At 30.4% G+C, this 15383-nt stretch overlaps 3 long non-coding RNA genes across 3 annotated transcripts; 2 read left to right on the plus strand and 1 right to left on the minus strand.

Moving 5' to 3' along the window:
- Nucleotides 1-2186: 2186 nt before the first annotated feature.
- On the plus strand, nucleotides 2187-3823 carry LOC132717756 (uncharacterized). The gene is made up of 2 exons (XR_009623987.1): nucleotides 2187-2757; nucleotides 3603-3823. It is a non-coding gene; the product is annotated as an uncharacterized LOC132717756 (long non-coding RNA).
- Nucleotides 3824-7342: 3519 nt separating this feature from the next.
- On the plus strand, nucleotides 7343-8729 carry LOC132717757 (uncharacterized). The gene is made up of 3 exons (XR_009623988.1): nucleotides 7343-7588; nucleotides 7964-8049; nucleotides 8458-8729. It is a non-coding gene; the product is annotated as an uncharacterized LOC132717757 (long non-coding RNA).
- Nucleotides 8730-9866: 1137 nt separating this feature from the next.
- On the minus strand, nucleotides 9867-11804 carry LOC132717760 (uncharacterized). The gene is made up of 3 exons (XR_009623991.1): nucleotides 11634-11804; nucleotides 10997-11106; nucleotides 9867-10646 (listed from the first exon to the last, which is right to left on the minus strand). It is a non-coding gene; the product is annotated as an uncharacterized LOC132717760 (long non-coding RNA).
- Between the last annotated feature and the right edge of the window lie 3579 nt (nucleotides 11805-15383).

Below are 15383 nucleotides of genomic sequence, written 5' to 3' on the forward strand. Positions count from 1 at the left end.
GCTCAATTAAGTCGTTATCTCATGACAGTGCTTTCAATCACAACCAATTTAAATTTTTCGGGGTGTGCTTAACTTATTTCCAGGTGTATATTTCATTATTTTTGTTGAATACAGGAATCGAGGATAACAAATAAGTATGATTTTGTTTATTCTAATATATGCTATTTTAAGTACGAATAAACGAGATGACCGTTAGTTACCCGCACTCACTGTCTGTTTATAGTCTGCTCGTTGATTGGCTCATTTTTGTGGGGTTTACTTATTTTGACGATAGGGAAAAAGTCAACGATAGGAAAGACATTGTTTAGTTAAAAGACATTTTCTACAGTTTTATGAAAAAATAATCCTTTCATAGAATTTTCTAAATTTTTTGTATGATGAGTAAAATTTAATGACGAATTTAAAAATAAAAAGAAAAATATATGTTGACGTGTTGGATTTCTTGTAAAATAGCAGTTTCCATGGTAACCGTATATCTAAAAACTGTCAAAATAGCCTAACTCTGTTATAACGAATAGAAAATGTATAAGATAGCTTAAAACACACAACGAGCATTGTTTTATGCAAAGATAACCTTATCTAATGATTCTGTATGAAACAAATGATAATCTGAACATATTTCTTTAAAAAATGAGTTTTCCATGTTCCTCAACCGAACAAAAAATGAGAAAAATGAACATGAATTCTCAGAATAATTAGAGATATTGAAAAAAGTGTTTCATAGGATTTTTTGAAAAATGGCAGTTTCCATGGTAACCGTATATATCAAAATTGTCAAAATAGCCAAACTGTATTATAATAATGTATAAAATAGCTTATTACACTCACAATAAACATAATTTTATACAAAGCTTGCTTTATCTTAGGGTTCTGTATAAAAACAAACGATCATTTGGACATATTTCTTTAAAAAATGAGTTTTCATGCTTTTTAACTAAACAAAAAATGAGAAAAATAAACATGAAAATTTTCTGTAAAAAATTAAAGCTATCAAGAAATTTCTTCTATAGAATTTTCTACATTATTGATATATCAAGTAACATTTGATTGTGGATTCAAAAATAGAAATAAAATATATATGTTGAAGTGTTAGTTTTTTGTAAACGGGCAGTTTCCATGGTTACCGCATATGCCAACTGTCAAAATTACCACGCTTTCTTAAGAAATATCAGTGTTATACTAAATGTATTGTCAAATATAAAACATGTTGTAATAAGAATTTCTTTTTCTTTTGATGTTATATTAAGTAAATGATACTGAATATTTTTTTAAAAACATATCTAGGGCCATATTATTTTTTTCACTCGACTAACATACCCGAACAGTAAGCAAGTATTCAGAAATTTACAAAGAAAATAATGAAATTCTGAACATTTCTTGGATATTAATTTTGTTTTTTTTATCCAACACTTTTAAAATATATCATTTTAAACTTCTTTGCCCAGTTGTCTGCCAGTAATCAAGTCGCGACGCACTTTTGTCACTATACCACAAGTGGGTGGGGTAACACGCGCAGAATTATCATCAATGCTGTCGTACTAATGCTTGGAGAAATCCTATATGTGATGTTGTCTAAACGACATTCTTATTCTTTTGAACCAATCTCCTTTTGAACATTTAGAAATATCTATTCTGTATTATTTACTCATTATTTGCTTATAGCCGAAATTTAAACACTTATCCGAATACTATTCAACTTAACCTTCATTTGGAGAGTAATTATCCGTGATTATCTTTCTTGGATGCGCATAATTATTTTAAAGGGAATCTGAAGTATGATGTTGTCCCGCGTCTTGTGGAATTTAAAAGAAGTCAACGCTGACTGAGGTAACACAGCCATTCTCCTATAATTGAAGCACTTTTTAATAATTCCTGTCTCCACTTTTAAAATCGTAGTAAAATGTACAGACGAGCTTAATCCTTTGTGACAAACATTTAAATAGGTACACTGGGATGTTCTCAGCAGCTTAACTTAAATTTTGTAGAGTGGATGCTCCTCGTTTTTCATTTGTGTTAAAACTGAAAAGCTATAGTAACTGCAAAAAAGCGCTGTCGCTTGACCAATTAAAGTTTAAGATTGGTGAAAAAAACAATCCTTTTTTATGTTTTCCAACAAGTTTTTGCCTAAAATCAATACAGTATTGATAATAGATTAAGAATTACATAAGAAGTTCGAGACAGAGACCCTTATTTTCCATGATTTTCTTTAAATGCTGCCGTCGCCGAAATGCAACTATGGTACCGTAACGATTTTAAACTGGAATGTAACGATCTTGAGATGCGTTATATTCTTTTAAATTTGTACTCAAAACAATATCAAAAGACTATATTTGGAATAAAATTGATAAATTAGACTCCTGCGATGATACATTTTAACACAAATCGTTTTATTTTAAATAATTCAAATGTCGCGTTTAAAATGCTATGCCTCCGTAACGGGCGTATACTTTTAAATATACATTATACCAATCAAATAAAAATTTTAAAATATTGTTTTGTATTTCATTAAATGAAAAACACCAAAATGAGATGTCGTTTGCACAAAAATGTGATAATTCTGACCCGTAGAAGTCGAATTTCACTATGTTTCCATAACGACTACTTTCCGTAACAAAACGATCATCCGAATTTGGGTACAGTATACGGTTCAATTGACGGTGTGACTTTTTTGCCTATCACCGCTCCCAATGATACGTCACTAAGAGGTATGCATGTAACATCTTAATTGACTTTTATGATACAATTAGGCAACTGGAGGTAATTGGCAATCACTGTACTTTATTTTGGCAACCACTGTTTTTGATTTGATAACGATGTTTTCACAATTATGTTACTTACACGAGAAATTTTACTGATAAAAATCCATTGCGAGCTTTATTTTCAGCAAACCACAGAGTCAAAAGTAGCAAGTTGATGCTATTTATATTTTTTTACCTGTTTGAAACATTTGTTACGGAACATAGTTAATTATTTTGAGATCATAATCTGATGTCATATATGTACTTTATCCATAGTTATTTAACAATTTGAAATGAATGATTGGTTTCAAACATGGAACACATATTTCGATGAAAAAGAAGTGCACAGATTATCAAACAGTCAAAGGCAATTTGTTACGGAAGCATAGTCTTCTATCATCTTTTTTCAGCACCATAATACATATATTCAGTTTGTTTATAAAAACTGTTCCAGTGTGTTTTTTCATTATAAAGATATATGAAAATGGTGTCCAATATTAACTGGAAGTCTAACATGATTTGTATTGTGTTGTAAGGTTGCAGTTTTCCGTTACGGAACATATCAAATCTGTTACGGAACATAGCATTCATAAATGCTATGTTTGAATATGATTTTTTATGTTTTTTTACTATTTATAAAATACCAAAATTGTATCATTATGTCACTTACATTATCTAAAAGTTTTAGAATTACAATTATCATGAAAAAAGTAATATTAATAATGATATTAATGTAATAATGATAAAAATGATGATTATTATGTAATAGTTATTTAATAATAATCATAACAAAAATAATTATTTTAATGATGTTCATGTATCAAGGTTAATAAATTTATAATAAGCAACGATTTTCTATTTTAGAATGGTGCTTTTAAAAACAGAAATACAGGATACAAAGCAGAGAGGGGAAAACAACAAATCATTTAAAAGAGAAAGAAAGCAGAAAAAATTATGTTCCCATTCAAAAAAGAAAAAGCACTGGTGAAGAAAATGTAGAGGAAACTACATATGAAACGTTATAACATTACAACAAATTTGTGTAAATTAGGCAGAAATAAAGCAAATAAAAGTGAAAAAAAGAATTCTTGTTCATTTTAAGTGAAAAACATCATATTTTATTTTCCATAACATATGTTCCGTAACAGATATCTTTTCCTGCACTACTCACTAAATTAAACTGTTGATGTTATTTTTAATTGATACAGTGTTTTATGATTGATGTTGTTTGTGAAGATACCACATTTAAATTGTTTAAGTAATTTTAAAGAGTGAAAATATTGAGTTATAAATCCTATGTTTTATAATTTTTCACCTATGTTCCGTAACAGATCATAAGGTCTGTTTGATGATCATTTGTGAGGCGAAGTTTTTTTGGTAACGTTACACCGATTAAAAGTTATGCTTGATTTGTTTTCTGCTTCTATTTTAGATATAATTCGATAACTTTTATGACAGTATTTGTTTGTGCATTGTATCGAAACAATGTCAATCTTAAGTTACGAAAATATTTGCTTATACAAGCTTTTCAAATACGAAGTATACAAGTTTCAGAATAAGATATGGCATAACATATTTTTGCTAAAGGTAACCATTGGTCTTCAACTTTACAATGCATATTCTTTTGGATTGTTTAATTTAAAATGTTAGTAAAACAATACCTCCAAAGTAATTCCTATGGTATATATAAATTATGTTCCGTAACAATGTAATTCAGTAACTAACTTCAAAAGCTTTCAGTATACAAACGGAGCGAATGGTGTGAGTTAAACTTCCACACAATCTGTCCAAGGTATTGAACATTAAAAGCAAATCATAGAAAACGTTGTTTATGAAAGTCAGATTTTTCATTTTTTGTGAACTAAAAGTGCTTCAATTATGGGAGAATGGCTGAACAACAGCCCATAGATTTATTCTATAATGGTTATGATGTATGTATGTAGTTAATGCTTAATGAGGGTCCATCCGCCCTTTCGGGCACAAAATGCAGCTTGCGCTGTCGAGTACGGACCCCGGACATGTCACCAGTCATGTCCTTAAAGAGTTAATTTTGAAGCACAAAATGGTGATAATTTACCTCCATGCAATTTCCACGGAGTATTAGCCAAAGATATGAATTTTGAGCCGAAAAGTAGGTCACTGTACGGCGGTCAATGAGAACCTAAATGTACAGTAACCTGTGACAATAGGAAAGGTGTTTTTAGCCCTGAAAAGGGCTGTTGGTGCCAGCTATAGGCCTGCCTTACAAGCCGTCTATCTGTACTATGGGCTCACGCACCCTACTACACCACAATGGTTATGATCAATTAATGAAAGAGCTTATACACAGACAATATCATAAAATATTAGGTTTATAATATGTAAATTATATCAATTTTGTAAAAAAAATGCTTACTAATTATTTTAATAATTGTAAAAGACGACAGGAATATGATAACATTTTAATGTTGTATAAATAATTTGATATATTACTCTTAATCTATAATTAAAGGGAGGTAATAGCATTAATTTTTATTACACTACTGAACCATAGCTTTAATTTCACTTTTATTTGTATATACAGATTTTTTTATCAAATTGTAGAATGATTGTTTGGTTAATACACAAAGAAATTACTGAACATATTACTAGCATAAGGCGTAATTTATGGTAAAATATATATTTGTACTTTAATATTTAAACATACTAAATCTTCCCTATTTAACATGCGGGCATGAAATCCTCAATAATTATATAACTTTACAACGGCCTGCGAGAAATTTTTGCTAGTCTGGATTTCCTTCCCCTTTTACTACTTCCGACATATCAGTTTGGAATAGTGATGTTTTCAACTCTGCTAAGTGTTTAAATTATAAGATATATAAAACTCAATTTAGATTAGAGCATTATTTACTATGTTTACCAAGAAATTTAGCAATTACTCTTCTCAATTCTGATATTTCTATAGAGAAAGATCGCTATTTTGGTATTGAACATGCTCCGCGCCCCCGCCATTTTAACTTGTTAATTATCGACTTTTTGCTTGGCGGGGTCGCGGGACGAAAACACGCTCATTAGCGAGGGCGCGCGGCGAAGTTTTATTTATTTAACTTCGGCCCGCGGTCCCGCTAATTATCGTGTTTTCGTCCTGCGACCACGCCGTTTTATTTCTTAAATCTCGCTCCGGACTCCCGCGGGTCGAAGTTTTATTCATTTAAATTCGCCCCGCGCCCTCGGACGAAAACACGAATGGCACAAATCAGCCACCATATGGTACGCTTAGCTTTTCAGCATCCAGTCTTGGCTATTACCTCCCTTTAATTCTAGATTTAGAGTTTTATATCAAATTGTGAAAAGGATATTATGACAACATATTTCTTTCGTTTTTCACCATTATTAACAATTTTATTATAAGAATTAAACAATTTACATATTATAAACTTTATATTTTATGATATTGTTTGTACATAAATTGCCACGGTTTCAACACTAGAATTGAGTTATGGTAAACGATATTTAAAATGCTGTTGTAATCTCCGGTTTTGAAATCCTCAATATGTGGGACACTCATTTAACTGTAAAAGATATGAAAGGATACGGAAGTTTCTGTCTGTTCCCTTAAAGGCACTATATTAATAAGCAACTATACTATATTAGTAAGCAACAGTAAAAGACATGTTCCTTGCCGTCACAATATTAAACCCAAGGAAAAAAACAAACAAACAAACAAAACGAACATTTGAATGTCTTTTCTACCGTTTTCGTCAAAATAAGTAAAACTCACAAAAAATGATTTAAACAGTCAATCTCTTGAAATATAAAGTCAATTCAGCTCAACTTGACTATGAAAACATTAGCTTAGTAATAGAAAGAGCACAGAAACACGAGGTTATCTGATTTGTACGAGGGGGCGTAGCCCCCGAGTATTAATCAGATTACCGAGTGTTTTGGTGTTCTTTCTCTTTTGTATCATAGTCAAACATAAAAACACGTTCCCTGTTGTCACAATATGAAACCCCGGGAAAAATGAACCAATGAACGAACATCAGAATATGATATTTCTGTCGCTTTCCCTTTCCCTGCCGTCACAATATGTAAACCCCAGCAAAAATGAGCCAATCAATGGGCATGCTCTGGAGTGCGGGTAACTAATACCCGCACTCCAGTTAACGCACTGTGCATGTATATGTATACGATATAACCCTGACACATTTTCAACAGAAAAGTCTCCAAACTATGATACAAATGTCACATAATGTCAGCCTGCCCAGGAACAATACGGTGGCTGACTGCGGCTTACTATGAAAACTAACTAACGCGACCATACGTAATGGTTAGTGGAGAGGAGATATTTTGTCCATACAAAAAAATAGCAAAATATCTTAACGCTCATGGAAAACACTAGTTACAATAAAAAAGAAGAAAAAAGCATATATTATTAATAAATAAACATACCTGCATTATTAGAGATTTAATGAGTCCAGAATGTATAAATATAATTTTGATTCGTATGTACATCTAGCGTACGACTGCTGCTGACAGACACGCTATTAGTTCCCCGTCCACACTGTGTTGTAAGCTGTACAGTCGTAAAATTGTAGACACATGGTAAAATGGTAAAATAGGGTATGTAAGTCTCGTCATGTGACTTGCGAGATTTCACGATATTTTGCACTTCCGGGTACAAACAAATATCAACAACATTGCTTATCTATATTGGGTAATACTTGTATGCCGGTGGGAAAGTAAAACTTACTCGGAAAAGCAAAGGATATGTGGAAATTGGCAGAGTTTTTCGTTTTGTAACGAAATGCAACTGGTTTCATCTTGTGAACAAGTATCAATGAAAGACAACTTCGTATAATCTTCAGGTGGGTGTGTCATTTCGAATTCAGTTTATCGCAATAAATAATGTAATATTTTCATTTCCATGTAAATCAAATAAATTTGTTATTTAATACAACATCATTCGCATCTGACTTCAGACTGGTGAATTTGATTTTATCAATTTTCTATAGCGCTACCTGATTATCTCTCAGAAGTATATAATGTTTAGAAATTTCGGACAGCGCATATTTCGGATAAAACGTTTCAATATGATTATCAGTGTGTTTAGTTGAATATATTTTCTTCTAACTGAAAATATTATTTATTATTACTATTATCTTTATAAAGCACAAACAGTCAAGCTGTATATAACAAATTTAAATTGTCATAAAATTCAATTAAATATTTTGCTCCTGTAGATATTTAGACTGAGGACAGTGGTAAGATGAAAGACGTCAGTATCCGATGTAAATACACATGCATGCTCTGCTGTAAAATCGTTTTGGTAAGAAATATATACTTAAAGCTACTTAAACTACATTAATGAAAAATAAATATTCTTGTATAACATAATGTTCACGTTTTTGTAAATAATAATCAGTGTAGCTAAATAAACAAACAATATGGCATATGTAGTTAATTCATGTTAAATACTGTTTAAAGTATTTTTCTCAAGTAAGTGGGTCATAATTTTTAGTAAAATCATGTTCAGTAAATGGTTAAAAGAACTTAGTCACTATCACATTTTTTTAAAGATCAGTTGTCAAAGCAAATCTACAAAAACTAGGACACCAAGAAGTGTTTCTTCCTTTTCAGCATTATTTTCTATTCATGACAATATGAAAATGATTGAAATTTATAGCTGACCAATTATTATTGCTTTCAACTCATGATAAATTTTCTTTATATGCAGGTATGTGATTTTATGGTTGGATCTTGAGTACTTGTCATGGCTCTTAATTTATTTTGGAGTGTTCACCATCAGATTAGAAACCAAACAGTGATACCACCAGACATAGTTGAAAGGAAATGTCCATACACAGTCTTGGAGTAAAAAGTGGCAGAGACATGGCATTACATTACAGATTTTGACTGAATTCAAGCTTCTTAAAGCTCCATATCTTGTGTAAACTGTCTGACTGAATGTTTGTATTCTAATAAAAACTAAGGTTGAAGACACTTCAAAGATATGTTAGTGTGAAAATGTTAAACAAAATATCTGTCTTTGTTATATAATAATAATTTGTCTTTGTTAGAAATAAATAACCTGTCATTTGTAACAAATAAATAACCTGTCATTTGTAACTTTGTATTAACTTAATTATTCAAAGATAATTTATCTTCTGCAAATGACTGTCCAAAGCAGTTTCAACCAGGCATCATGTAGTTTCAAAACAGTTAAGATAAATTTGTTATAAATAGACTTGTAAGGCAACAAGAATGGTAAAAAGATAAATGTTCTGCATTACAATATTTCTATCTTGATTAAGTTTCATTTCATACTATCACCATGATCACTGCAATTGTGAAAGTAATGTAATCTATAACCATTATTTAAATATTATAAAAATCATCTCAAAGAAAAACTTGTTTCTGAGGCAAGATGTGTAAAATTCCTTCCAGTAATAGCCTTTCACTGCTCTTAGAAAAGCCATGATTTGCATTGTACATGGCAGGTAGTAATACCAGAGTAAACAATATTAATGCAATTCATCTGTGTTGAGTATTCTGTAGCAAAACACTAGCTTGCTAGCCCTTGAAAGCCCAAGTCTGTCTCTTAATCACAAAATTGGAGAAGACTTGCAATTCTGCATTCCTTGAAAGATTTAGTGTCAGAGGGGCAGTTATTACATACCATATACTTCTTTGAGTTTCAAATTACCTGTTTTATAATGTATTGAACCTGTTGACATTTGACCAAAAGTGAATTATCTATACAAAACATGCAAAACTTAGGGTTTGCACTTGATACAAAACAATTACATCACTGATACATTAATATACCCATTGGGACTGTTTCAAAATTGTCAATGTTTCAAAAAAAAACACTTAATGCTTTTAACTTCTGTCCATGTACATATGTGTAAATGTAGTCATTGAAGAGCTGTCAATGACTTTTCATCAATATTATTTAGATAGTGTCTGTCAAAATTCAAATGACATGCATAGTATTTACTATAGTCAATGCTTGCATATTCAAGCAATCTAGCCATTGCTGTTTGAGAATTTAAGTACACAGTGACACTTATTTTGCAGATGAACCCTTATGATCAAGCACTGCTATAAATATATGCCAAATAGTAGAAACAAAAAACATTTCATAAGTTTGATAAACTTTTATTTTTACACAATTTATAGTGCACTGCTTTGCAAATATATCACACTGATTTTCCAGTGGAAGAAAAACTTCAGGAAAGCACTTGAAATTATTATTAGTTATTTGGACAATGTAACTTTACACAGTGAATGTCTACTGATACAAGAATAAGAATATTTCCTTTTACAAATGTAAAGACTTTAAAAATTTACATGAACAAATTATCATAGTTATATCATATTCTAATTGAAAAATGGTCAGCTTGATATCAAAGCTTTGAATGCAAATTTGTGAGCTTATCAATGATAACCTCACAATATTAGTACATGTAGTAGATGATATATAATATTTTTGCTATTTCTTTTTCATCTTTACATCAAAGTCATTTAATGTCCATAATGACATATGCCATGAAAATATTTATATCTGGTGTGTTTTCTACTTTGGTATATATAGAGTATCTTGTTTCAATACTTAAAACTGCAATGAAATGTGGATATTTCACTCTGTTTCTATCATTGTGACATTAACAAGTTAACTAGATTATGGAATCATAGTGTCAAACACCATAAAATCATACTCTTTTAAAATTAAGATTTTTGAGCTGGATGTCATTCATCTTCTTCAGGAAAGTACATTTGACTATTCTCAGTGGCTTATATTAAACTAATATTTCACTGTAACTGTGTGTTCTCTGATATCATTCTCAAATTAAGGAACTGGAAGATGGTAGTTGCAATAAAGGTCTTCATGGACAAATTCTCATCCATCTTTTTCCTTTTTATCTGCAGAATGAAAAATCAATAAATATGTTGTTATAAGTGTAAGACCTGAATATATTTCACTGAGTAAAACACTAGAAATGGTATTTACATTAGTTTTAATAAGCTGGCCATGATTGACAAAAAATTTCATATTTGAAGTAAATAAATATTGAAGATAAACAACAACACATAATATATAACAGTCATAAATATTGATCTTCTTCAATGTGAAACATGACTGTTTTTCATGTTTTATTTACTTATCAATTATCATGCAGTGAAATCCAAAAAATAATAAAATATTTTAATAATTGTTTACTGTATCTTTCTGATCTCAACTAAAATTAATCAATTATTTCACATGTATTTACCTTTGATGAATAGATATTTCAGGATCATAGGCAGTGCAAACAGTTGATTAATGGTCCATAGTGAACAACTGTATATTCTATACTTGTCATATACCTCCCTGTCTACACATCTGAAATGGTTTATTCAAATATCATATTTTTTAATTCAACCATAATTTGCTAGGTACCATATTAACATGTATACATTTGTATATAATTGAAAAAGGAAGATAATATAAGTGTTAATGCATTGATACTATTCTCCATAGTTAGAAATGAAACAATACTATTAAACTTTGCATAAATCTATGATCTATCCATCTAATTATTTAATTATCTGGGGTTTATTATACTAATGTTAGTAATTGAAATCTTGATAAAATGGAAGGGAAGAAATATCCGAATTACTGTGCAATGTCCGAATTTTGTATAACTTTAATATACACTAGAACTAAAGTGTTTCTCCATTGTTTATTTCAATAAGTTTAAATGGTTCGAATAAATTTCTCACATCAATAGTTTTAAACAATACTAAAAGCTAAATAACTAGAATTCACTACCTTGACAAAACATCCGAAACAATTGTCACTATCCGAAAATAAACTAGTTTTATTAAACTCTATAAATCCCTCGTATTTCCGTCAGATAATTGACCTACCTGCATTTTTGACCCGTGCTTTCCATTCCTTCAAATCTGAAGAGAACCAAAACAAATTTAACTTCTATATCTCTCGAGTTCTTCGGGTTACCTATATGCGTAACGGTAAATAAGTCTGCCGATGTACCCGGAAGTGGTAAATCGAAAGTGAAAGTAAACGAGACTTACGGGCCCTATTGAATCGAGGATAGTTATAGAAATGTAGCTTGTAAAATAGGCTTATGTTTTTGATGTAATATTTTGTATTAAGACAGTTTATTTTTAATATTTGTATAAATACTCGAAAACATGTATTTTTCAAATCTTCAATGCAGCGGTGTAGACCACATGAACAGTTTCGCACACAGCGGTGTAAAAACATTATTTTCTGAACGGTTTAGACACAGAAATAAATCGTATTTCTGAACGGTCTAGATCTAAAATTTGTATATGTAATTTCCTGTCTATTTCTGATAAATACCCGTTGCCTGCTGTATCTGTTCCTTGGAAGCAGATTTTGAAAATGTTGTTTTTCACTCCACTTTCCCATTTATTTGATGTAAGTATTTACTTAATCAAGGTGTTCAAAGTGAACTTTCTTCAAAGTTTGTACAGACAGATTTAAGTGCCATTTAAGATATGCCATCTGAATTCACTTATTAAAAAACTTTTTATTTTTGTCTGATGATTTTATCGAATATTTTCATAAGACTACATTTGCATTTTTTGTTTTGAGCATTATGACAGCAAATAATTATAAGGGTACCAGATCATATAGAAAAACGTATTATTATTATTATCACTACTATCATTATTATTATTATTATTATTGTTGTTGTTGTTGTTGTTGTTGTTGTAAGCCACTTGTATATAAGTAATCAATAATTGTAAACTTTCCGAGGAGCCGAAATGTATCTAGTTTAATACCTACTTCAAATCATTATTACTAGTTTGTTTCATATACATGTACATCTGAAATGTATGAGATTTGGCCGTGACTTAAAATTTATATTTTCTTATCTTTGTAACACATTATTTTGTTATCTGAGATAATATTATATTAAAGAAACCATATAATAACAAATAAATAAAGATCTAATGCTACTCATTCATTGTGTATTTATTTCACTTTTACATAAAAATATAGCAACATATATCTAAATAATTAGACGAATGAAGAAATAGTCCACGTCTGGGAAATATCTCTGCTTTATATGCTTTATTGTATTCTAACTAGGAACGAGGTTCATACTGACTTGTTTTATAATTAAACAATTTTTTCCAAGTCTTTTCCTGTTCGAGCCGATTGGTGAGCATGCTCTGGAATGCGGGAAACAAATTTATTACATGCTTTTCGGTGGTTTATTGAAATATATCAGTGATATAAAAACTGGTAATTTCACTGTTTCAAACTTAATTATTTTTAACTTTGATAATTTCATTGTTTTGAATTTAAGCCCCTTACGTTGTTTCAGTGAAATACCAGCGTGCACAGAACTAATGACGTGACGTCGTAAATGACGTCACGTTGTATTATTATTTGGCGCGCTTTTCATTCAGTATTAGGTTTAATGTCTTTTTAAAACGTTTCGTTGCATATAATAAAAAGAAAATTTGTTTAGTTTAGTGTAAGATGGAAATATATTTCACCTTGTGAACACCAAAAGTTCATATTTCACTCGTGGCTGCGCCACTTGCTCACTCGATGAATTATATTCCGATCTTACACTGAACTTAACAAATATCCTCTATTTAATAAAAACGATATTACACTAGTGTATAACACTTTGACGTGACGTCATTTGCGCTATATAGAAACATAGCGTTAAAGCGCGCAAATGTTAGCGTAACACTATAGGCGCGTCGTTGAAAAAATACTAATTTTTACAGTTTATTGTTCTTATTTTATATTATGTGATAAATAGAATATTATATTCGTGTAGATTCAATACTAAATTTATAGAACTCGTTAAACAAAACAATATTATGCTTCTCAGAGGCTCGCATAATATGATTTTATTCAACTCGTTCAATAAATTTAGTATTAAACTACACTCATTCAATATCCTCTATGTACATGTTTTCGAGCAATTAATTATTTAATACATATTTTGCAAAACAGCTTCAACCAACGTAAAGAAAGAATTAAAACAATATCTAGCAATAACAAATTGAATTGAAAACATAAACCTATTAAACAAATTTTAATTCCAAAAAATGCGAGATCTTCGATTCAATTTTCATTTTGTTTAGTGCAAGATTTTTCAGGATTTTTAAGGACAATTGAATTTTTCTATATGGTAACGAGACTCGTTCTTCATACACGTTTTTCTACATGAATTAAAACCAAACAGTATCAAGTAAAACGTTACAAATGAAAAAATTAGACACTTTGACAGTACGCCATCTTGTACAGCTTACAACACAGTGACTAAAATGAGTGTGTGCGTTTTCGGGACTTTTCCCACGTTTATAAATAGAATAAGTACACTGTAAAAGACAAGTAAAAATATAGTCTGGATTACCTGCCCCTGTTACTACGTCTTATACTGAATGCTAAACGAGAGGAATTGAGTTGCAAAGAAACTAAACATGTAAAGTTTTGATTGTAATCAAACAATAATTCAAGGCTGGGGGTTGACAAAGTTTAATTCCAATATATCATTTTAAATGACAAGTAAGAGACCATCTAAAATAAGTGAATTCATAGATACAAAAGCAAACAATACATTATTTATATATTTATTAATATGGTTGTAAAAACCGAAAGTACAAAAAGCCACCCTGTTGACAACATAGGTGCTCGGCGCGTTGATTGGTCACTACCCTCTTCCTTCAACCCTCCTACCTCTCAAAACCGATTTTAAACTGCAGTATTTTTCATTTGATCATGTTTTAATATTTGGTATATACTTTTAATTTCCCACAAAAAAATGATACACATGTTGTAGTGTTTAAAGATATACTTATAGGTGTTCTGCAAATAGAAGTAGGTTACTATCCCATTGGCACCATTGTTTTAGTCACTTGTTACCTGATATTTATTCTTTGATGTTCTTAGTTTGCTCAGAAGTGCTCTTTAATGGGGGGGGGGGTGATGACACCATCCTTGTTGCAAAGAGAAATAAAACACATATGTTGAATAAATTTAAATCAACCAAATTTTTAATGAACAACGTTTTTATTTACACTTAACAGTCTACTCTTAACTAAAAATTACATAATATATATACAAAAATAAAGATCTTATAATTTCAGATGGCTGCTACTTAAAACAAAGAAAATATATTAATTTATCTAAAAGAAATAACTAAAATTACTCAAAAATATTTCAGTGAATTTAGAGTTTCAGTTTACTTATATGACTAAGTGCCTAAAAATAAAGTGAGTAATTAATGTACCTTAGAGAGCTTTTAGAGATGTTACTTCTTCAAAAATTAGCAGCAGAATGCCAAAACTACCGATTAATTTCCGACGGTTTTCATGTTTGTTTTATTCTTTGTTTTATTAGATAATGATTTTATTCATCTTGTGCTAAAGTGATATTTGTGTCATTGTTTTGTGTGCTACAAGTGTCTTTGTTTTTTGTACTTGCAATAAAATTTAAAGATGAGTCTTTGGAAATAACTTTATTCTCTGATGAAACTTTGATGTCTGAATGAATTTCACAATGAACATGTTGTTTTGATTTTACTTAATTTTTGTCTACAGTCTTAAAGCACCACTTTCTCTTTTTATACCCAAGTGCGACCGCCAACCCCCCCCCCCCCC

This window comes from Ruditapes philippinarum, unplaced genomic scaffold, assembly GCF_026571515.1.
Source record: "Ruditapes philippinarum isolate M1 unplaced genomic scaffold, ASM2657151v2 ctg8592_1_1_1_1, whole genome shotgun sequence".
Taxonomy (NCBI): Eukaryota; Metazoa; Mollusca; class Bivalvia; order Venerida; family Veneridae; genus Ruditapes; species Ruditapes philippinarum.